The sequence below is a fragment of the Cupressus sempervirens genome, chromosome 8, assembly GCF_028749045.1.
Source record: "Cupressus sempervirens isolate cs-2001-9-10 chromosome 8, ASM2874904v1, whole genome shotgun sequence".
NCBI classification, from domain to species: Eukaryota; Viridiplantae; Streptophyta; class Pinopsida; order Cupressales; family Cupressaceae; genus Cupressus; species Cupressus sempervirens.
The window spans coordinates 705,115,686-705,133,885 of record NC_143125.1 but is presented as its reverse complement, the minus strand read 5'-3'; the positions used below and the strand labels follow the sequence as shown (position 1 = coordinate 705,133,885).

The 18,200-nt window shown below is 35.5% G+C and overlaps 1 protein-coding gene across 1 annotated transcript in view; it reads left to right on the top strand.

The window, feature by feature from the left end:
• LOC149544384 (histone deacetylase 19-like) overlaps window positions 1-17,340 on the top strand; it is a 97,049-nt gene extending 79,709 nt beyond the window's left edge. Inside the window, exon 7 of the mRNA XM_089798826.1 lies at window positions 16,990-17,340. The gene's annotated coding sequence lies outside the window, so the exon portion shown is untranslated. The remainder of the gene's footprint in view (window positions 1-16,989) is intronic.
• Window positions 17,341-18,200: the final 860 nt, after the last annotated feature.

Here is an 18,200-nt window from a genome sequence, read left to right as displayed (position 1 = left end):
TTCATGTTCCAAATGAAAAGATGCAAGGGAGACTTTGTGGTTATCCAAAGTATTATGCAAGCTGAAATACTGCTCTGCCCTATAGATCCATCCAGTCGGATCAGAACCATCGAAGCGTGGAAAATCAAGCTTTGGTCCACGGAAATTGCCAGAAGAGGACCCAGTATCTCCTGAATGGTTTCGGCTCATGGCTGACTGCTGAAAGTTAAGACCCAGAATTTTGTCATCCAGATCTTGAAGTCTGGTTTTGAGGGATGCAATTTCCTCTTCCATGATTTTTGCTCCTGTACGCGTAACAACCATAAAACAAGGTTTTTTTTTTTTTTTTTTTTTTTTTTTTTTTTTTTTTTCTGAACAGTCGACTTAGAAAAATTCACTCACAGACAGAACAACTGAAAAGAGTTATTGCAATAACAAGAGATATTAGAAGTGAGAGGAACCTGAAGGCCACGACAGAAAAAATTTGATGTAATTTCCACCCAGCGAGCCCAAGAGAGTGCTCTGATACCAGATGAGAAGAACCTCCTTATAGCAATATCGTGAGAATGCTCGAAATAACAGAATACAAAGTGATAGCAGAACTCAGAATAAATCTACTGATCGCAGGCCACTTCGAGGGGGTAACCTCCTTTGAGCAAGCTCAATACAATAAATTCGTCCCTGCCCATCAAGGGCCTCAACCTATTCTTATATACTGGGTACGATCTAGAAAAGTAATACTACCTATGCATGTGGGATAATAAAATAAACTCACGGGACGACTTACAAAGCATATGCGTCCAACAACTCTACTCTAACAAAATAAACAGAAGGAACACACAGGTTCCTAACAATTTGCTATTGATTAGAAATAGTGTTTAGTTGAATGGAAGATACTTTGGATGCGTCTTTGGTGAATTTGCTTAGACCAAACCCCTAGCTGCTCGTTGATTGTAAGTTTTCTTTGTGTGGTCATATGACATATCTATGCACTTAACTTCGATTGTTGCTTGCAGATTGATATGAATCGATGGATGGCGTCAATGGAATGGTGGTAGTTTAAACATCTTACATTAACCTTAGGAGATTGTATTGACTTGGTCGATGTCGATGGCTAAACTGAGTCTAACAGTCACAAAGATATACCCGGTTTCTTAGATTCTTAGAGTTAGATAGAATTTCTAGACCATTTAGCCCTTTTAAGTCTATTTGATTGGAGGAATTTAAAGCCAAGTTGATGTCCATTAAATGACCAGTATAAGTCCCTTTTTGATACTCAACATATCATATCATTATAATTAAGTCTGTAACAAGAAGGAACCTTGGGGTTGTCTCATTTGATCACACAATCCATATACATTCTTCAGCATATGAGCATTCTTATTCAAGAGAGTTAGAGATTTGGTATTCCATTTGGAATATTAAATCTTTGATTTTTCATGTTGTAGTGGCATAAAACTCACATCAACAAGACCATGCAACCTATTTCAATGGATGGTCTCATGCAATTGTCATGCCCAAAAAGTAAGGGCAAAAACACACACACAACAATTTAAAAAAAAAAATCTAAATTAACAATTACATCCATAACATCTAAAATTGAATGAATCGACATCAAAACTGACTTTCATTATTTAAACTTTTCTAACCTAAACTAAATCTACGAATTACATTTCAAAATTGGAACCCTTCCAAAACAATTTTAGTAATACTAACTTATATCCATACTTTTAAATTAAGACTAACTGATTTCTTATTATAACCATTAACTTAACAAACACTACATTTACTACTACTCTTAAATTATTAAAAGAACTAACTTAAATACTTAATAAATGCGAACATACTAACCTATTAACTAACATTGATAATAAAGCTTGAAGGCAAGACTTTTTTTAAATCAATAGTTAAGTAAACCTAATGCTTTATTCTGATCTATTATGAAATTTACATTCAATCAATAAAGATACCAGTATCAAGATAACTCCAATTAGCTCACCATTATAAAGAGTAATTAGTAAGACACTAAAATCGTTTTTAATTGAAGCATACAAATTTCAAATCTAAACTTTGAAAATTAGAACTATAATAATTTAACTAAGGCACTATCTTCTATTAACATCCATGCTACCATACAATTAATGTATTACCTTTTAATATTAACAAGGACTCCTAATCTAATTATGGATTAATGCCATTCTTAATTTAAAATACAAACAATCTAAAGCTTAACTAACATCCTTACCTAACTAGATTGCATACTAATAAACTACACTTTTTATCATATAATACTAAACTAAATTTAAAAAGAGCTTTATTAGAATGTACTTACTAATCTAATTAACAAATTATAACCACTCTTATTTAAGGTTAATTCATAGATCTAACTCTATCTAACTTTTAGTAAACTATTCTAATATCTTCATATTAACAAATACTAACTATATTACACCCAAGAAACAATAATAATATCCCTAAATATTACCCACCCCACACCCTAAACCTAAGACCTACCCCTCACAAAGGCGAAGTGGCCTGTCCACTGGCGTGGTCGAAATCCCCAAGGGAAAACGCACTGCCTGAGGTCTGCGCACGCAAGCCTCTGCCCACGTCTTCCCTTCAATGCGTGACCCTCCCGCGCTTGGGAAAAAGGGCTTGGGCAACTAAAATTTTGTTTAATGAAAACACTTCCTCCGTTTCCCTAAGGCTTAATGGCCCTTGCTCTGCCACGCGGGGCCCACCCAAGATCTGTGCGCTGTTCAAAGGCTGCGCAATGCAGACTTTGTCCCCCCTTCCTGCACATTTCGTGATCCAAGATCCAGCGAGGATGAGCGCATGAGAGGAAGAGGTATGGTGGGGTAAGTAAGATTTGTTTGATACTTTAAATTGCCTTAACAAGACTCTCTCACTGCTCCCCCAAATGACGTGACGTGCCATAGTAAGATGTGTGCGCATTGCTGGTGGGTTGGTGGGATGTCACGCCTAGCCAAAAGGTGGGGTGAAATAAAATGATGAGAGGATGGGGTAAGGAGATTAAGTGGGTGTGGCCTAGATTTAGCTTGAGTAAAAAAATTAAAATGGACATAATGTCCTATGCTAGCACCATGCTTTCAGTTTCTAGGTAATTAATACAAAAGTAATGTTGTTGAGGACTGCCATCGCAATGTTTTCTTTAATATTATACTTTTAAATGCATTCAACTCATATTCAATTTAAAGATTTAATATTAATTCTAGTTGCAGTCTATAAGAATAATACAAAGAATATTCTCTGTGACCTTGGGGAAGACTAAAGTGTTTTCCATACATTTTCCAGAGAGGGTTTTTAGATCTGGAGATGCACATTTTTAATTGAAAGCCAATTTTGGCTAACTGTTGGCAGAATTTTCCTTGCTATATATATCTTTATCTAAGAGTGCATTTTAGTCTAATGACAATATAGATTCCCATTAACAGCATTCTAATACAAGGAAGTGCATAATGTTGTATCTTCTTTTGTCCTTCATCCTACAATTCATGTCCTATCAATTGTCATAGTAAGGTGTATGTTTCATTTATCTAGGGTTCAAGTGATGCATAACTTTTAGTCAAATTTGATTGTGTCAATGATGAAACTTATCAATGAGAGAATGATAAATTGGATCACCATGTAGGATTTCAAATTCATTTAAACACTTAAACCATAAAATTTGGAACTTCAACATATCTAATTGCATTTCATTAACATAATTGGAAACTTGTAGTTTATAATTCCATGACATTATCTATCAATTTATTTCTCACAACATATGCAAAATTTGAAATCACATGAGAGCAACACAAGGGAGGTTTCATAATCTCTTTTCTTTTCTCTATTATTCATCCTGGTTCAAGGCTCCATCGGGAAAGAACTAGTAAGAAAACCCGATGTCTTTGCCACTACATCAAATTCCAATTACAACTTACATAATATTACAACTCATTGAGTTTTCTTCAAGGCTTTCACAAGAGAACTTTTATCAAATGTCTTCATTGCATCAAGGGAAAACATGGAAGAGACAAGAACCAACATGGAGATAAACAACACAAGGAGATAAGCAAAATTAAACATGCATTCCCACCCGGTTGCACAATAGGTCCAACAATGAACCAATATAGGGGAAAGGTGGATTTTCTCAATAGGAGAAGTCAATCACCATACCATCACATAGCCCTTTCGGGGCTAAAACTTCAAGAACTTCCATTCTTTCACAAGGCCCTTTCGAGGCTATATCCACAAGGAATTTTCATTCTTTTCCACATTCAAAAATTCTCAATAACAACAAGGTATGGGATGACAAGTAGGGGCCCATACACCCTACCCTTTCTCCCTCCTCTCACCATGAGAGGAGACTCTACACTATTGAGGTCCAACTAAGGCCCTTTCCCCAAACATGGCCACTTCTTCCTTATCCAAGGGTGAGTGTTGCCAAAAACATCCCCATGAAAACCTCTCAAAACAATCAAAACATCAAGAAGGCATAAGAATAACATCAAAAGGGAACACGATAAAATCCCTCCCAAATCCACCCCCAACACACAAGCAAGAAATGCATAACTACACAATGTCTCCAACATGATTCAAGCAAGATTCAAAACATGAACACACATAAAGAACCATTCAAGGAGTGAAGAACTCCTACCTTCATAGAAGAGTTATGGCAATGGTGGTTTGAGAAGAGCTTCCCTTTCTTCCTTCAATCTTCAAGACTTCCTCCAAAACTAGAGGATTGGGTGACAAAAAACCAAAACTCCTCCCAAAATGCCTCTAAGTATGGTCCTTAACTCCACTAGGCTTCAAGTAACTCAAGATGGAGGTTTGGTTTCACCAACCCAAGTAAAGAACAACCCATTTTCGAAGTCAACCTAAAATAGGGTTTTTGAGTGACCCTAAAAGTCAACCTAGCAGGCTAAAGGGTTGGAAAGTACCCCCACCCATACCCTTACCCATAGGGGTACTTAAATTTAATGTTTCTAAGCCTTTAAAGACTTATTAGGAACAATTAAAAGTTAGGGGAGAAGTAAGATCAAATTACAACCTTTTAAAGAATTATAATACTAGGTTAGCATAAAATTAACAAGTAATTTAGCTTCGTTTTTCCATTGAGTTGTCTCGGCTAATTTTCCTGCACACTCATTGCACACATCAGTAGGTCCAAAAATCACATGCATAATGTGAATTACATATTAGAGGAATTATATAAATTAAAGCATCCATTTCTTAATTAAATAGTTGTTTATCTAATTCTACTCATATTTCTAACCTTTCGACTTGCATAACCAAATGTGTTAGTGTTGCATACATTTTCTTCATCATTATACATATTTATAAGCATTAAATGACAAAATCAAATAACTGAAGTAAGCATCACACATCGTAAAATAGCATAACAATGTTCAGTGTATCCAATAATGTTCTGACATAACAAAGCATGAGTATCAAAATAATAATGTATCCTCGGTGCTAGGATGGGTCGGGGCGAGGCCTCACAACAATGATGTAGATGCTCAACAATAAATATTGAAGACGATCCAATCTCATTGGACAACATTCCTCTCCTTAGAAGAAACAAAACCAAGAATGTGTGCATGATGTATTCACAACCCTAAAAAGAATATGAGGGAAGAAAAATGAAGATATGTGAAATCTTTGAACTTTGCTCAACCATGTCTTTGATGGCACTGAAAGCTGCCATAATCAAGTCTGGTGTTTTGGGCCACACAAATGTAAATGACAATTCAAAACCTAATGGAGATGAATATAATGTGAAGCATGATCCAAAGACAAAGATATCATCTTTGAAGCTACAGGTGCCTCCTCCAAATGCTGCGCAAAAGTATCAACACTCATGTCAAATTGTAATGAACAATCATTTGGAGAATAAACAAGAGGGTTTGAATGTTCCCTCACAACAACTAAAGAAGAATCGTCTCCTTCAAAGAGAAGATGGATACAGTCAATGGTCTCTCTCAAATCTAAAATATGTGACTATAAAAAACTTGTAATGTTTTCCAAGTATTCATTCCAAGTAGCCATATCTTGAAAACAATATGTCTCGTTGAATTGAATCACAAGAAGGCAGGAATGTAGCAACACTAGTTTATTAGTAATAATACTAGATGAATGAGATGGATATCATCACATCTCTAGAAGCTTAGCAGATGAAATAACCCCAAGATTCAAATGCCCATATTGAATCTCCATAAAGCTATTGACACTAGATGCCATAGTGTGTACCTCAACCATAGTATGTATCGTTGCATTGAATCACAAGAAGGAATGAATGTAGCAACACTAGTTTCATTAGTAGCAATAATATATGAATGAGATGGAATATCATCACTTCTCTAGAATCTTAGTAGATGAAATAACTCCAAGATTCAAATGCCCATATCGAATCTCCTCAAAGCTATCAACACTAGAAGCCATAGTGTGTACCTCAACTAAAGGAATAATAGGAGCAAAAGCTGAAAAGGTGTCGACTCAAGATTGGTGATCACCCAACTACATGTTTTCTACGTGAATCCCAAATAAAAGATTGAATATGGTGTGTACTCAACAATCTATCTTGCTTCACAATGTGCAATTTGATAGATAGAAATGATATTGGTTGATACTGGAGGCATACAAAGAACATCGTTAAATGATCTATCATCCATGGTGATAAATCCCTTCACGCAAACACACAGAGGTGTTGTCAGCTATCAAGATGTATGGCGATGAACAAGGCTCAAATGAAGAGAACGTACTTTATGATGAAGCCATATGATGAGAAGCTTTAGAATATAATATCCACCTCTCTAACTCCAAACTTGTAACTGCAACAAGTGCTTGCACCTTATGTTTCTCTGAGACGAAGAAGTTGAAACCCCTAATGTTGTTGAACGTGAATTGATCTGACTCTCGTTAAAGTGATGCTTCAACATATCAAGCTGTTTTGAATAACATTGATGTTGATCATGCTTTATTTCCTTGTAATATGCAGACTCAAGATTCTCCTTCAATTAGCTTTATGTACTTTGGGCTTGCTAGTTACCTATGCTTGTGGTTTAGAAGACTTGATACCTATTTTAAATGATCATGTGGTTTGTTATGTACCTTGGGTTCACTAGCTAACAAGGATTAATATATTACGTTTCCAATACTCGAGACCAAGCTAGCTAACACATTAAGAATCAATTGCAATCCTTCTTAATAATGCTGCAATCTTTTAGTTGTGCTTTAAGCTAATTAATCTTGGAGATGTAATCTTCGTTGTTGTCAAAACCTTTAGGATCAAGATCACCAAATTACATCAATATGATATCCCTAAACTTATTAGTTTTAACTTTTACCATACAATATTTCAAGTCCATTGTCCTGCATTTTGTCATCACAAAATGTAGGTAATAGTATGAAACTTTTTCAAGCTAGTTTCGCGTATCTCTAAGCTTGAATTTGATATTCAATTGCTTAATGTTGATTAATCGATCAATTTCAATTCGTATATCAAATCATTTTACTGAAGGCTTTCGTCAAGTCTTTTTCGTTTTGCTTTTCGTCAAGTCTTTGCTTAATTTTTGAAGCCTTCATCGCCCTTTCTTTACTTTTGAGTTTGTGTTTGTTGGTTTTTAGTCTTTTGATTTTGCTCATGTCATGCCTTTCATTTTTCCTTTTGATTTGGTCTAACCTAGAGCTCAATCGGAGTTGTTAGTCAAAAGATATGCTCGTTTTAGTGCCTCAAAAGTGGACCTTTTTGGTGCAACATCACGAATTAAAAATATGATGTTATATTTTTTATTTGACTTTCACTTTTTGATAAATATAACTTAAGTTCATTTTTTGTTATTTTTTAAGTTACTTTAACTTTAAATTTTTCACTTAAAGTGACTATAGTGCACTTTATGTTATACTTTTAAGTTGAGTTACTTTTTAATTTTTCACTTAAAGTGACTATATAACTACATAGTTCTAGTTTAATTTTTGATATTTAAATCAAATGCTTGTTTAAATGTTACTTTTTAAATGATGTTTATATGTTATATTTTTAAATATGATAGATAAATATTGTTCATGACCCATTTAGTAACATTTTTATAAATTTAAGTGGATTAAATGACTAAAAGTTATCAAAAGCAGACATTTTATATGCAATTACATGTAAAATCCATCAAAAGTGGACATTTTACATGTCATTGCATATAAAGTTCAACTTGGTGGACCTTTTTGATGTCATTACATTAAAAGGTTATCAAAAGTGGACCTTTTTGATGTCATTGCATCAAAAGGTAAGTTTTTATATCTTTGCATCCAAAATGGGAGATGTAACTTAAAACGTGCATTCCCTTTCAAAAGGTCCGATTTTGATTGCTTGCATATTTTAAAACATGTCATTGACCCAAAAAGGTTTGATTTGCCTTGTTTGCACATTTTAAAATATGCTATTGACTCTAAAAAGTCCGATTTTAAACCAAAGCATGTTTGAATATGTGTAGTGGCCTCCAAAAAGTTCGATTTTGAAGAAATGTATGTCGTTGCCCTCCAAAAACTTGATTTTGATCATAAATGAAGATTTTCTTGATGGATTTGCATGAGATTTTTTGTATTGGAATTTTTACTTGGCAATGATTTTCATTGCATCAAAAATGGAGTCAACATGCCCAAAAACGTTATGGGGAGCTCAAATATAGGGCACATTTTTGAAGAAATCAGCAAATAAATCCATTTTTGATCAATGTTTTTGCTCCAATACAAATCAATTTGGCTTTATTTGGAGATTGCATTGCATGTTGATGCATAGTTTGGTGTTTAAACACCAAATCGATTTGGTCTTGCATCTTGGTGAAAAACATTTTTCACCAAAAACATCCCAAGCATATGCATCTTAAAAACGTTGAATCTTGGAGCAATTTTATTGCACGTTTTGACATCTTTTAACAACCATTCCTTGTTTGCTGTCCTTTCCCATTTGAATTTGTAAAAGGTTGAAAGATTCAAATGTTTTTGGACAATTTTTCAACATTGGAGCATCTTTCTCCTTTATTTTTGGCACAATCTTCATGTAAGTAGACTTCTTCTTTCTTGCTATTTAATTTGTGCTTATCTTGCTGATTTTATGCACATAATTGCTTGATAGTTGCCATTTGTTGAAATCTATGCCATAGAAAGTGAATTTTTCCTTAAAAAATGAAGATTTTGTTCATTTTCATGTTTTTGGTTCTTTCCCAAGTTCCAATTTTAAATACATGTTTCCGCATCTTTCCATTCTTTTCATCTCCCATTGCATGTTGCATTTATATGTAATCCATTTTCTGTGCAATGACATCTTGAAAGCCCAAGTCACTTTTTAAAAATCAGCAATCTACATTTGCATGCATTCCCTTGCACCAAGCACTTCACTTAAAAAAAAAAAAAGAAGAGTTAAAGGTGCTGATGGAAAGTTGTTCTGAGTTTACATCCAGACACCATCAAGAATGTTTTCAAAGTGTTAGAGAATCCAAAATGTACCAATCTACAAAAGAGAATTCATGACAATTTGAGTGAGAAAAGCTAGATCCCATCAAGTTTCCACATGACAGCAGACAATTCATTAAAGTCAGAGGTTATCAAAAGATGCAACACCATGGTTATCAAGGTGAATGTAGCGGTACAAAGTACAGGAACTTCTGATCCGGTGATCATTTAGGATTGCATCATCAAGTGCAAGGCCTTTCAGAACAATCCCTAGGATTGTTTCCTTCTCTTCCGTCTTCTTTCTTCTTCTTTCATGTTTGTAGTTGAAGAGGATGCATTACATGAAAAAGTGTAATTACATGTAATGCGAGTTGCATGTACGTAAGGTGGTGTAATGCAAGTTGCATGTAACCCTATAATTTCTCTTTTAGTTAGACTAGGTCAAAGTTGGTTGAGTTGCTCTCACTTTTTCCTCCATCTTTTTCTCAACTCCTGTGCCTATATAAAGGAGTGCCCCCTCATTGTAAAATCATCATTATCTTTATGCAAGAGAGCTTTGGAGAAATTGTGCCAACAGAACTTTGTTTGTGTAAGCACTATTTTAAGAGAAAGTGAATACAAAAGAGCATTTGAGACTTAACTTTGATTAAGTGAGGTTGTTGCTTGCATGAGTTATAAGCTTTGTCTATAATTCATCTAAGTTATCTTTGATTCATGTTATCTTGTGTTCTTGATAATTGTATCTCATGAATTGAATAGAAAAAATTAAGAAGCAATTGGAGTCAGAGCTTTGACTAGGAGCAATTGTGAGAGTGTATAGCTAGAAGCTTTGTCTGTAGCTTATAGTTTCTTCTTAATTCGCAAAATAGTTAAGTTATTCTTACTTTTAGGAGTCTTTGTGCCCTAATTGTAAAGTACTTTATAGAAATGCAACCGGATTTAGAGCCAAACTGGTACATTTTCAGTTAGCCTTTCAGTTAGTGAAGGTTTATCGGTATCACTATTTCCAGCTCTTGATAGAAGTGTAGTGAGAGATTTACCCTGCGCATTACTCACTCTACGAGTAAGTGGATTCTTTCTTGAAAGATAAGAAGAAAGGATATTGGTAACACCCATTTTACAAAATCTCTTGACTTCTTGCTTACCTTGAGTTGATCCAAGGAATGGTGAGAAGGGGGAGCCTTCCCTTTAAGGTAGGAGAGACTTTGTCTCACACACTGTGGCTGGTTATCCTATTTTGCGACTGAATTTTTACTCAAAACTGTCGGTTGCAAAATATCCACCCAACAAAGTCCAAGCCTCCTTAGGTGTTCTGCATGATTCAATATGAAATTGTAAATTGGAAGAGACTTATGAAAGCATGCTTCCAATTGTTTTGTCATGATTGATCTTGTTGGTATTTTTCATTGTTTCTGGTGGCAGCTATTTTTGTGTTGACTTGCTAATTCAGACTAATGGATCCTTGATTCCTTACCAACACTTCGATGTATGCAGCAGTTACAAAGTGAATATGGACAGGTGTATGCAGTTATAGACTGTGTTGTCCATATACACAAGTATGCTGGTTGGATGTCTGTGTGGTTTGTGTGTCGGCAAGTGAGACAAATTCATGGCATCCTATTTGGAAGGTGGCTGAGAATCTCAGTGCATAGACTCAGATCCAGACTGTATGGTAGGTGGCGGCCAGTTTGCAAAGAGTTCCATTGGTACCATAATATTATCTATTCCTACCTTCTTCGCCTGTAGAAGAAGACAAAAATAGAATTGTTTCTTGTGTGAATGACAGCGGGGCAGTTTGTGATAGAATCTTTGTCAGAGTATAAAAAAGAAGAAAATGTCCATAGTACTGAGTCTCTATCAGTGTATTGGCAGAATTTATGATTAATATTTGCAGCCATTTCAGTAACTGAAAGAGCATCGAATGAGGGTGTTGATTTGGCCTGCATATAAGATCTGGAGAATAATAAAAGGCAACTGATAGAAATTGCAGCAGGAATGACGGGGTAGCTGAAAAAAGTGAGGAATAGAATCATTTCAGTCCTGGTATAACCATAACTGCTGTAACGTAATACTGGGATCTCGAATGTATTTCTGGTGGGTTGGCCAATGATGAGAAGTCAATAGTGAAGGCACAGGGTGATGAAAACTGCGGAATGATGTTTCTCCTGAAGATAACACTCCTTAATAGAGATAAAAGACACTTATAGGAAACTGACACTAATATCTTGATTTAGAGGAATATATCAGAGGTGTTTGAAAGTTCATTTGTTTAAATTTTCTAAGTTGGAGGGCAACTTGCAGAACCCAACAAGTGTTAGTGTGTGAAAAAGGTTCAAAAACAGGTTCATATGCGGTGAAAAGTGATGTTTGAACAGCTTGCTGTAGAGTGCCATCTGAAAGTAGTGGAATATTTGAAGAATGCTTGGATAAAAAATCTGGCTGTGCAGAATGCAAAAGTTTGTTTTTTCATATAGTTGTTGCTGAAGTTACACATATGCTTTTGTATTTAAGTAAATGTGTGCAAGTTTGTGAAGTGTTGCTGTGACATGAAATGCCAAGAGACCTGAGAGTGCATTTGCAGAAGTTTAAATTTGAAGACATCCTGAGTTAGATCAAAAGGAGAGATTGTGTATAGGACAGTTGAGAAGTGTTGAAGTGTGAATTCCTGTGCTTAGTAGAAGCTGTCTTGAGTTCATGTATTCTTGTGCCTTGATTGAAATGGTTGACGCTATTTGAGTGAATGAGTTGTTTCTCTAGTTGTAAAGATGGAAATCTAAGCTTGATTGCAGATGTGACAAGACTTGTAGCTCTTTTATGCTGGGTTACAGCCCATTCTGATTTTAGTGAACTGTGGTTTTTACCCAAAAGGGTTTCCACGTGATAGATCACCGTACCATTGTCTTCATTTTCTTTGTGTTTGAATTTTTCCCAATCAGCATTAATGTTTTAAAATACTGATTCACCCCCTCCCCTCTCAGTATTTTCGTTGTTTATCAATTCTCTGATACTGCATTGATAGGTATAGAAATGGTTTCTCTCAGAAAACCCAAATTTGTTTCCATGAGATAAATTCCATATTGATTGTCTCGATGAAACATGATTATATGGAGTTAGGAATTCAATTTGAGATTTCCCCATTGAAAGAATGCACAACAAAGAAAATAAAGGAATCAATCACTGCAAGATTATCCCCTTGAATTTATGCAATAAAAAATCCCCTCTACAATGTATGGTATCAATACTTTATGGTGCATGCAGTTACAAGTGCAGCTTGCCAAGAACAACAAACTAAACTAAATTTTAGTGCATGCAGATGTCAAATTTTGACATTGAGTCAACAATTTTTAGATAGAGAACTGCACCAAAAAATGTTATTGTATACTGATTCACCCCCTCCCCCTCTCAGTATTTTCCTTGTTTTTCAGATCTCTGATACTGCATTGATAGGTATAGAAATGGTTTCTCTCAGAAAACCCAAATTTGTTTCCGTGAGATAAATTCCATATTGACTGTCTCGATGAAACATGATTATATGGAGTTAGGAATTCAATTTGAGATTTCCCCATTGAAAGAATGCACAACAAAGAAAATAAAGGAATCAATCACTGCAAGATTATCCCCTTGAATTTATGCAATAAAAAATCCCCTCTACAATATATGGTATCAATACTTTATGGTGCATGCAGTTACAAGTGCAGCTTGCCAAGAACAAGCAGCTAAACTAAGTTTTAGTGCATGCAGATGTCAAATTTTGACATCGAGTCAACAATTTTTAGATAGAGAACTGCACCAAAAAATGTTATTGTAGGAACCAAAAGACAGCCTCCAAAGTTCCCAATACAACAATGCCTATGAGAATTTGAAATTAAAAAACAAAGACACCAAAATAAAATAACCTACTATAACAGTGTAAAAAGCACCAAATTGTGTCTAAGAAAAAATTCCTTGCAACAATGAGGTTAGACAATTGAGTTAAGGGCTTTTGAGATCCACTTCCAAAAAGAAAAGTCCAATGGGAGGGAGGAGACAAATTTGAGGGGGGGCACTGACATCAACTAATGGAATATTCTCTCACCAAACAGTATATGTTCTCAAAATATTCTTCTACTAGAATATTCTTTTGATTGGACAAAATACTTTTCAAAGCCAAAATATTCCTTTGGATGTGGTCAAAATCATAGTGGAATCTTTTAAAACTATTCTTTGACGGGTTTTTCTGTTGTTGGGAGCCGGGAAGTTTTGGCAGCATGAATTTCGTATATTCCAATGGAGATTTTTGACTGATGTCTAGGTTCATGATTGCAAGGTTGGATGATGGGTGGTGAGCCACATCTGCACTTGTTATTATTTCTGGTACCTCTGTTTGTAGGCCTTGCATAGACAAGGTATGATCCTTAAACTATGGTTTTCTTATCTTAATTTAAACTTTGAAAAGGCTTTATGAAAAGAAAAAGGGTTAAATCTATTTTTTGTGGAATGTTACTTGTACTGATGCCAGTGCTTGCACAAGTGCAGTCAGTAGTTATGACAATTGTACAGTCATACAATAGTGGGAAGTCCTTTTTTCGAAGGGCTTGGAAAAAGTGCTCCAAACTCCATGAATCAACAATCAGTCTTAGTTTCCTGGCCTTCTAGATGTGATGGCAGGCTCTAGTTTGACCCAAAATGCTAAAAAATTGTGGCCACCTTTTCGATTTGGTAATGATCTTTCAACTTTCAACCCTTGTAGATTTGGCCTCACATGTCAATTTCGACAAAACAAACAATAAACAAGACTTTCTTGAACATCCTGAAATCAAGGGCGAGCTCAAATTTGCACTGATGAGCTTTAAAATGATCTTGCAATATAAAGCCAGAAAGAGAAACTCCCAAAATCAGATGCTTTTATTATTTTTACCCAATCCTTTAGATCATTATTTGATGCAAGCTAAGTTACTAGTTCGGCTTCGAGGATGGGTTTGGATATGAGAACTGGGTACGTGGGTTCGTGATTTTTTTTCATTATGGTTTGTATGGGTTTGTTGTTTACGATACAGGGTAAATGAATGTTTCTCGCATTAAGAGACTAGAATGTAACACAGAACAAGATACTTTATTCATATAAGTAGATATGCAATCACAATTCCAATGATACTTCATAATTCCATTCAGACGATGCACATATACTTCCTGATGGGGTGACTCAACCATCACGCAACCTTTTAGACACTAACTAATCCCGTCGGCTATAATATAGTTTTTACTGACATCATCCCCCCAAAAGAAAGTTGTCTCCGGACGACAAAACAGAGAAACTAACTACTAAGTACATCAAGACTCAAACAAACTAAGAAGAAGAGGGGTGCGTGTAGGGCTGGTGTAGCAGATGTCCTCTGTGCTCGTAACTCATTCAGTTGTGTCCGCAACTCGTGTACCTATTCCGTTTGGGCACCCAAATTCACCTTAGCTTGCATTTGAAGTTCTAATGCTCTCTTTATCATGTCAGCCATGTTTCAGAGCTTCACCTCCTTTGCGTCTGACTCTCTCTTCGCATCCCCCAACTGAGATACCAATGCTGCCTTCTCTAATTCCCTCTCAGCCATGATTGTTGCTCGCTCCTTCTCCCAAGCTGCCTGCTATGTGGCCAAACTGGCTTCTACTATGGCTAATTTGGTAGTTGTCTCCTTCCGAGCCCTCGCTGTTGCTACCAATTGGCCTCACTCCTATGTAGATCATAGTACACCTCCCGATACACTTGTACTATCTCTTGCGTCAAGTGCTCAACTCTGCTCTCCACCACAGGCTCCTTAGTAGTCCACTCCTGCCCCATCTTTGGGGTCTTTACGTTTGGCCATCCTCTTGCCTCGAAACCTATTGAGAAGGCCTCTGGACAACCAACTCACATGAATGAGAAAACTTGCTCTAACTCTCGCACCACTGCCTCTAGAGCACGTCTTTGTGCTGAAACTACTGCTTGGCGACCTCGAGTCACCACGTTGCTAAATACATCTCGACATGCGTGCGTGTTATATATACAAAAAATAAGATAAATATTCATAATTGTAAAACTAAATCATTTCATAGTATGTTGCTTCGATCATTGATCAATGCCAAATGCAAAAGATAAACATTAAGAGAGAGTCTGATTGTAATTTTTTAATAGACTGTAATTTAATTGTGAATAGATTGGGATTTGAGAATAATCATTCCTTGAAAATGGGCCTGACATTCTTTTCTAGAACTGTGATCCAATTCAGACCAAAGTGTCATCTATCTGATTCATGAACAATCACGAAAATGGCATTTTCAGCTTCTTCGATTGAGACAAACAAAGACCTACCTATGTCCTCTGTATGCAGCATCCTAGTATGCAGCATCCTACTTTTAATATGATGCTAAGACTTATAGAAATTTACAGTTGATAGTTATTACTTGTAAATAAATATTACAAACTATACATCACTTACCAACTAAACAAATTGATTGGAAAATTCACATGTTAATAGAGATGAAGAAAAAATCCATATCATTTCTATAATATCAGAGTAGTGAACTACATACGACCAATTGAAAGAAGTTATGCATAGCTAATGCTTTAGAATGCCCATTTAGATGTCTGCCCACTCGATTTTGAAAAACCCTGGTGCTCTCTTCCAGCACACCATTGTGTTCCTCTCCTATGTATCCTTGATTGCCCATAAGGTTAGTATTGCAACCCAACTATTTGAAGAATACTGAAATGAAACCACAAAGGACTACATGGAGATTCATGTGTGTACTTGAAATTCTGCCCTTGGAATGCTGTATGAATTGCCATTTGTTAAGCTTCATAGCACAAAGATTCTACAGTCATTAGGACTGGCTTAAGCTTCTCTTGTTTTTTCTTTTTTCTCATTAACTTTGTCACACATTTAAGTTCCTGTAAATATTTTGTCACTCTATTTCATTAAGAGGCCTTGACAAATCTCATGTTAAAATAAATTTGTCCTTTCTCTAGTCAAACTTCCATTAAACAGTAGTCATTGTGCAAGGCAGTTATTGGAAAGCATTGCTGCTGTTTTACTTTCTATAGCAATTTATGTTTCTTCTTTGTCGTGTTATGTAATCCCATTCACACACTGATCTCTGTCATAACCATAAATGTTTTCTTAAGCAAATATTTTATGCATTTTCATTTGTTCATCGTTATTTTTATTTTCCTACCCATCCTTGCTGAGTACAATATTTAGTTTCTTCTTTAACTTCCTTTAGCACTGCACGCTTCTCCTTTGTCATGGTAAGCATACACATCTAAAATCAAATTCTTGCCAATGCCTATAGATCATTTTTCATGCCACTGAGTGCTGCATAGTTTATATATATATATTTGTTACTGACCATAGATTGTATTTTCATGCCGATGAAGAATGTAGGGTCTATTTAATTATGGAGTGTGTTTTGAATACATTCCTTCCCTCTTATCAGTTGCCAACCTCTTAAATTCAATTGTTTCTCATACTCAGTCACAGAGGACATAATTGGTGGTAGCATTCATGTTTATGTTTTTAATTTTTCTTTGGTGCTATTTTTGTACTTGTCAAGAAATTTTCAAGGAGATGAACCAGGTATCCAATGGACTTGGGCTGGCTTGTGGTAACCATTGAGCTAGCAGAATATGCAGTGTACCAAAACTGAAAGCAGGAGAATTCAATTGTTCATCACAAAGTATGATGGATGAACTTTCACTACAATCTATTCTGACAAAATTAATTTGAGATAAATGTAAAATTCCAACCCATGTATATTGGTCTGGGATGAGTACTGTTTCAATACCTGATAGAAAACGACCCATGCCCCTGATAAAAGAAATGTGAGTTGTACTGAGATTCCATTTTTAAATTGCACTTATGGGGTATCACAACGCAATAAAATGTACTTTCCTTTCTCTCATAATCTTTCAGTTGTGTTGTTATGAATGTAGCTGAAAGTAACCATGAAATGTTATTGTTATGAAGCACAAGATTTGTATTCCAGGAAAGACACGAGGTTTAGGTTTGCTATCATTTGCATGAATGGATGACTGTAAACTTCTTCAAGTCATATAGCATGGGGGAAGTTGTCCACAACTTCGTGGCAGGTTGTCTAAGTTTGTTGCTCGACTGCCTTGTTGCTGGAGAACTTGTCAGTCAACTAATGTGCCTTCTAGCATTATATCATTCATAAAAATACATAAAAATTTATTGATGGATACATATGGTTATGCCTCTGATAGGAGGGCTCCATTCATGATTTTAATGAATACATGTGGTTATGCCTCTAATAGGAGGATGGCTCCATGTATGATTTTAGTGCTATTATAGATAAAATGAAAATTTAGAATACTAAAGAGACAGTGGTCTTTACTATATGGTTAGATATTGTATGAAAATGAGATGCTCAGCAAGGAATGTCACATTGTTCACAATTTTTCAAAGTAGCATTTTTAATAGCTATAAAATAAAAGGCATCTACAAATTGTACAAGGACTTGCAATTCGGGGAGTTGTGCCAAGTATTACATGTGGCTTGCCCTTGATGAAATAATTGTTGTTCAAAGTAGGTTTTGAACTATTGCTTACCAAGAGATACAAGTGGACAAATTGGCATGGGAAATTGCTAAATAATGCATTTGAAAGCTTCTTAAATGTGTACAACTCATATATGAGCATTGCTAGCTAACATCTCAATATTCAATTAGCGTTCTCGAAATTGCTAAATACTGCATTCAAAAGATTTTTAAATGTGTACAACTCATATAAGAGCATTGCTAGCATA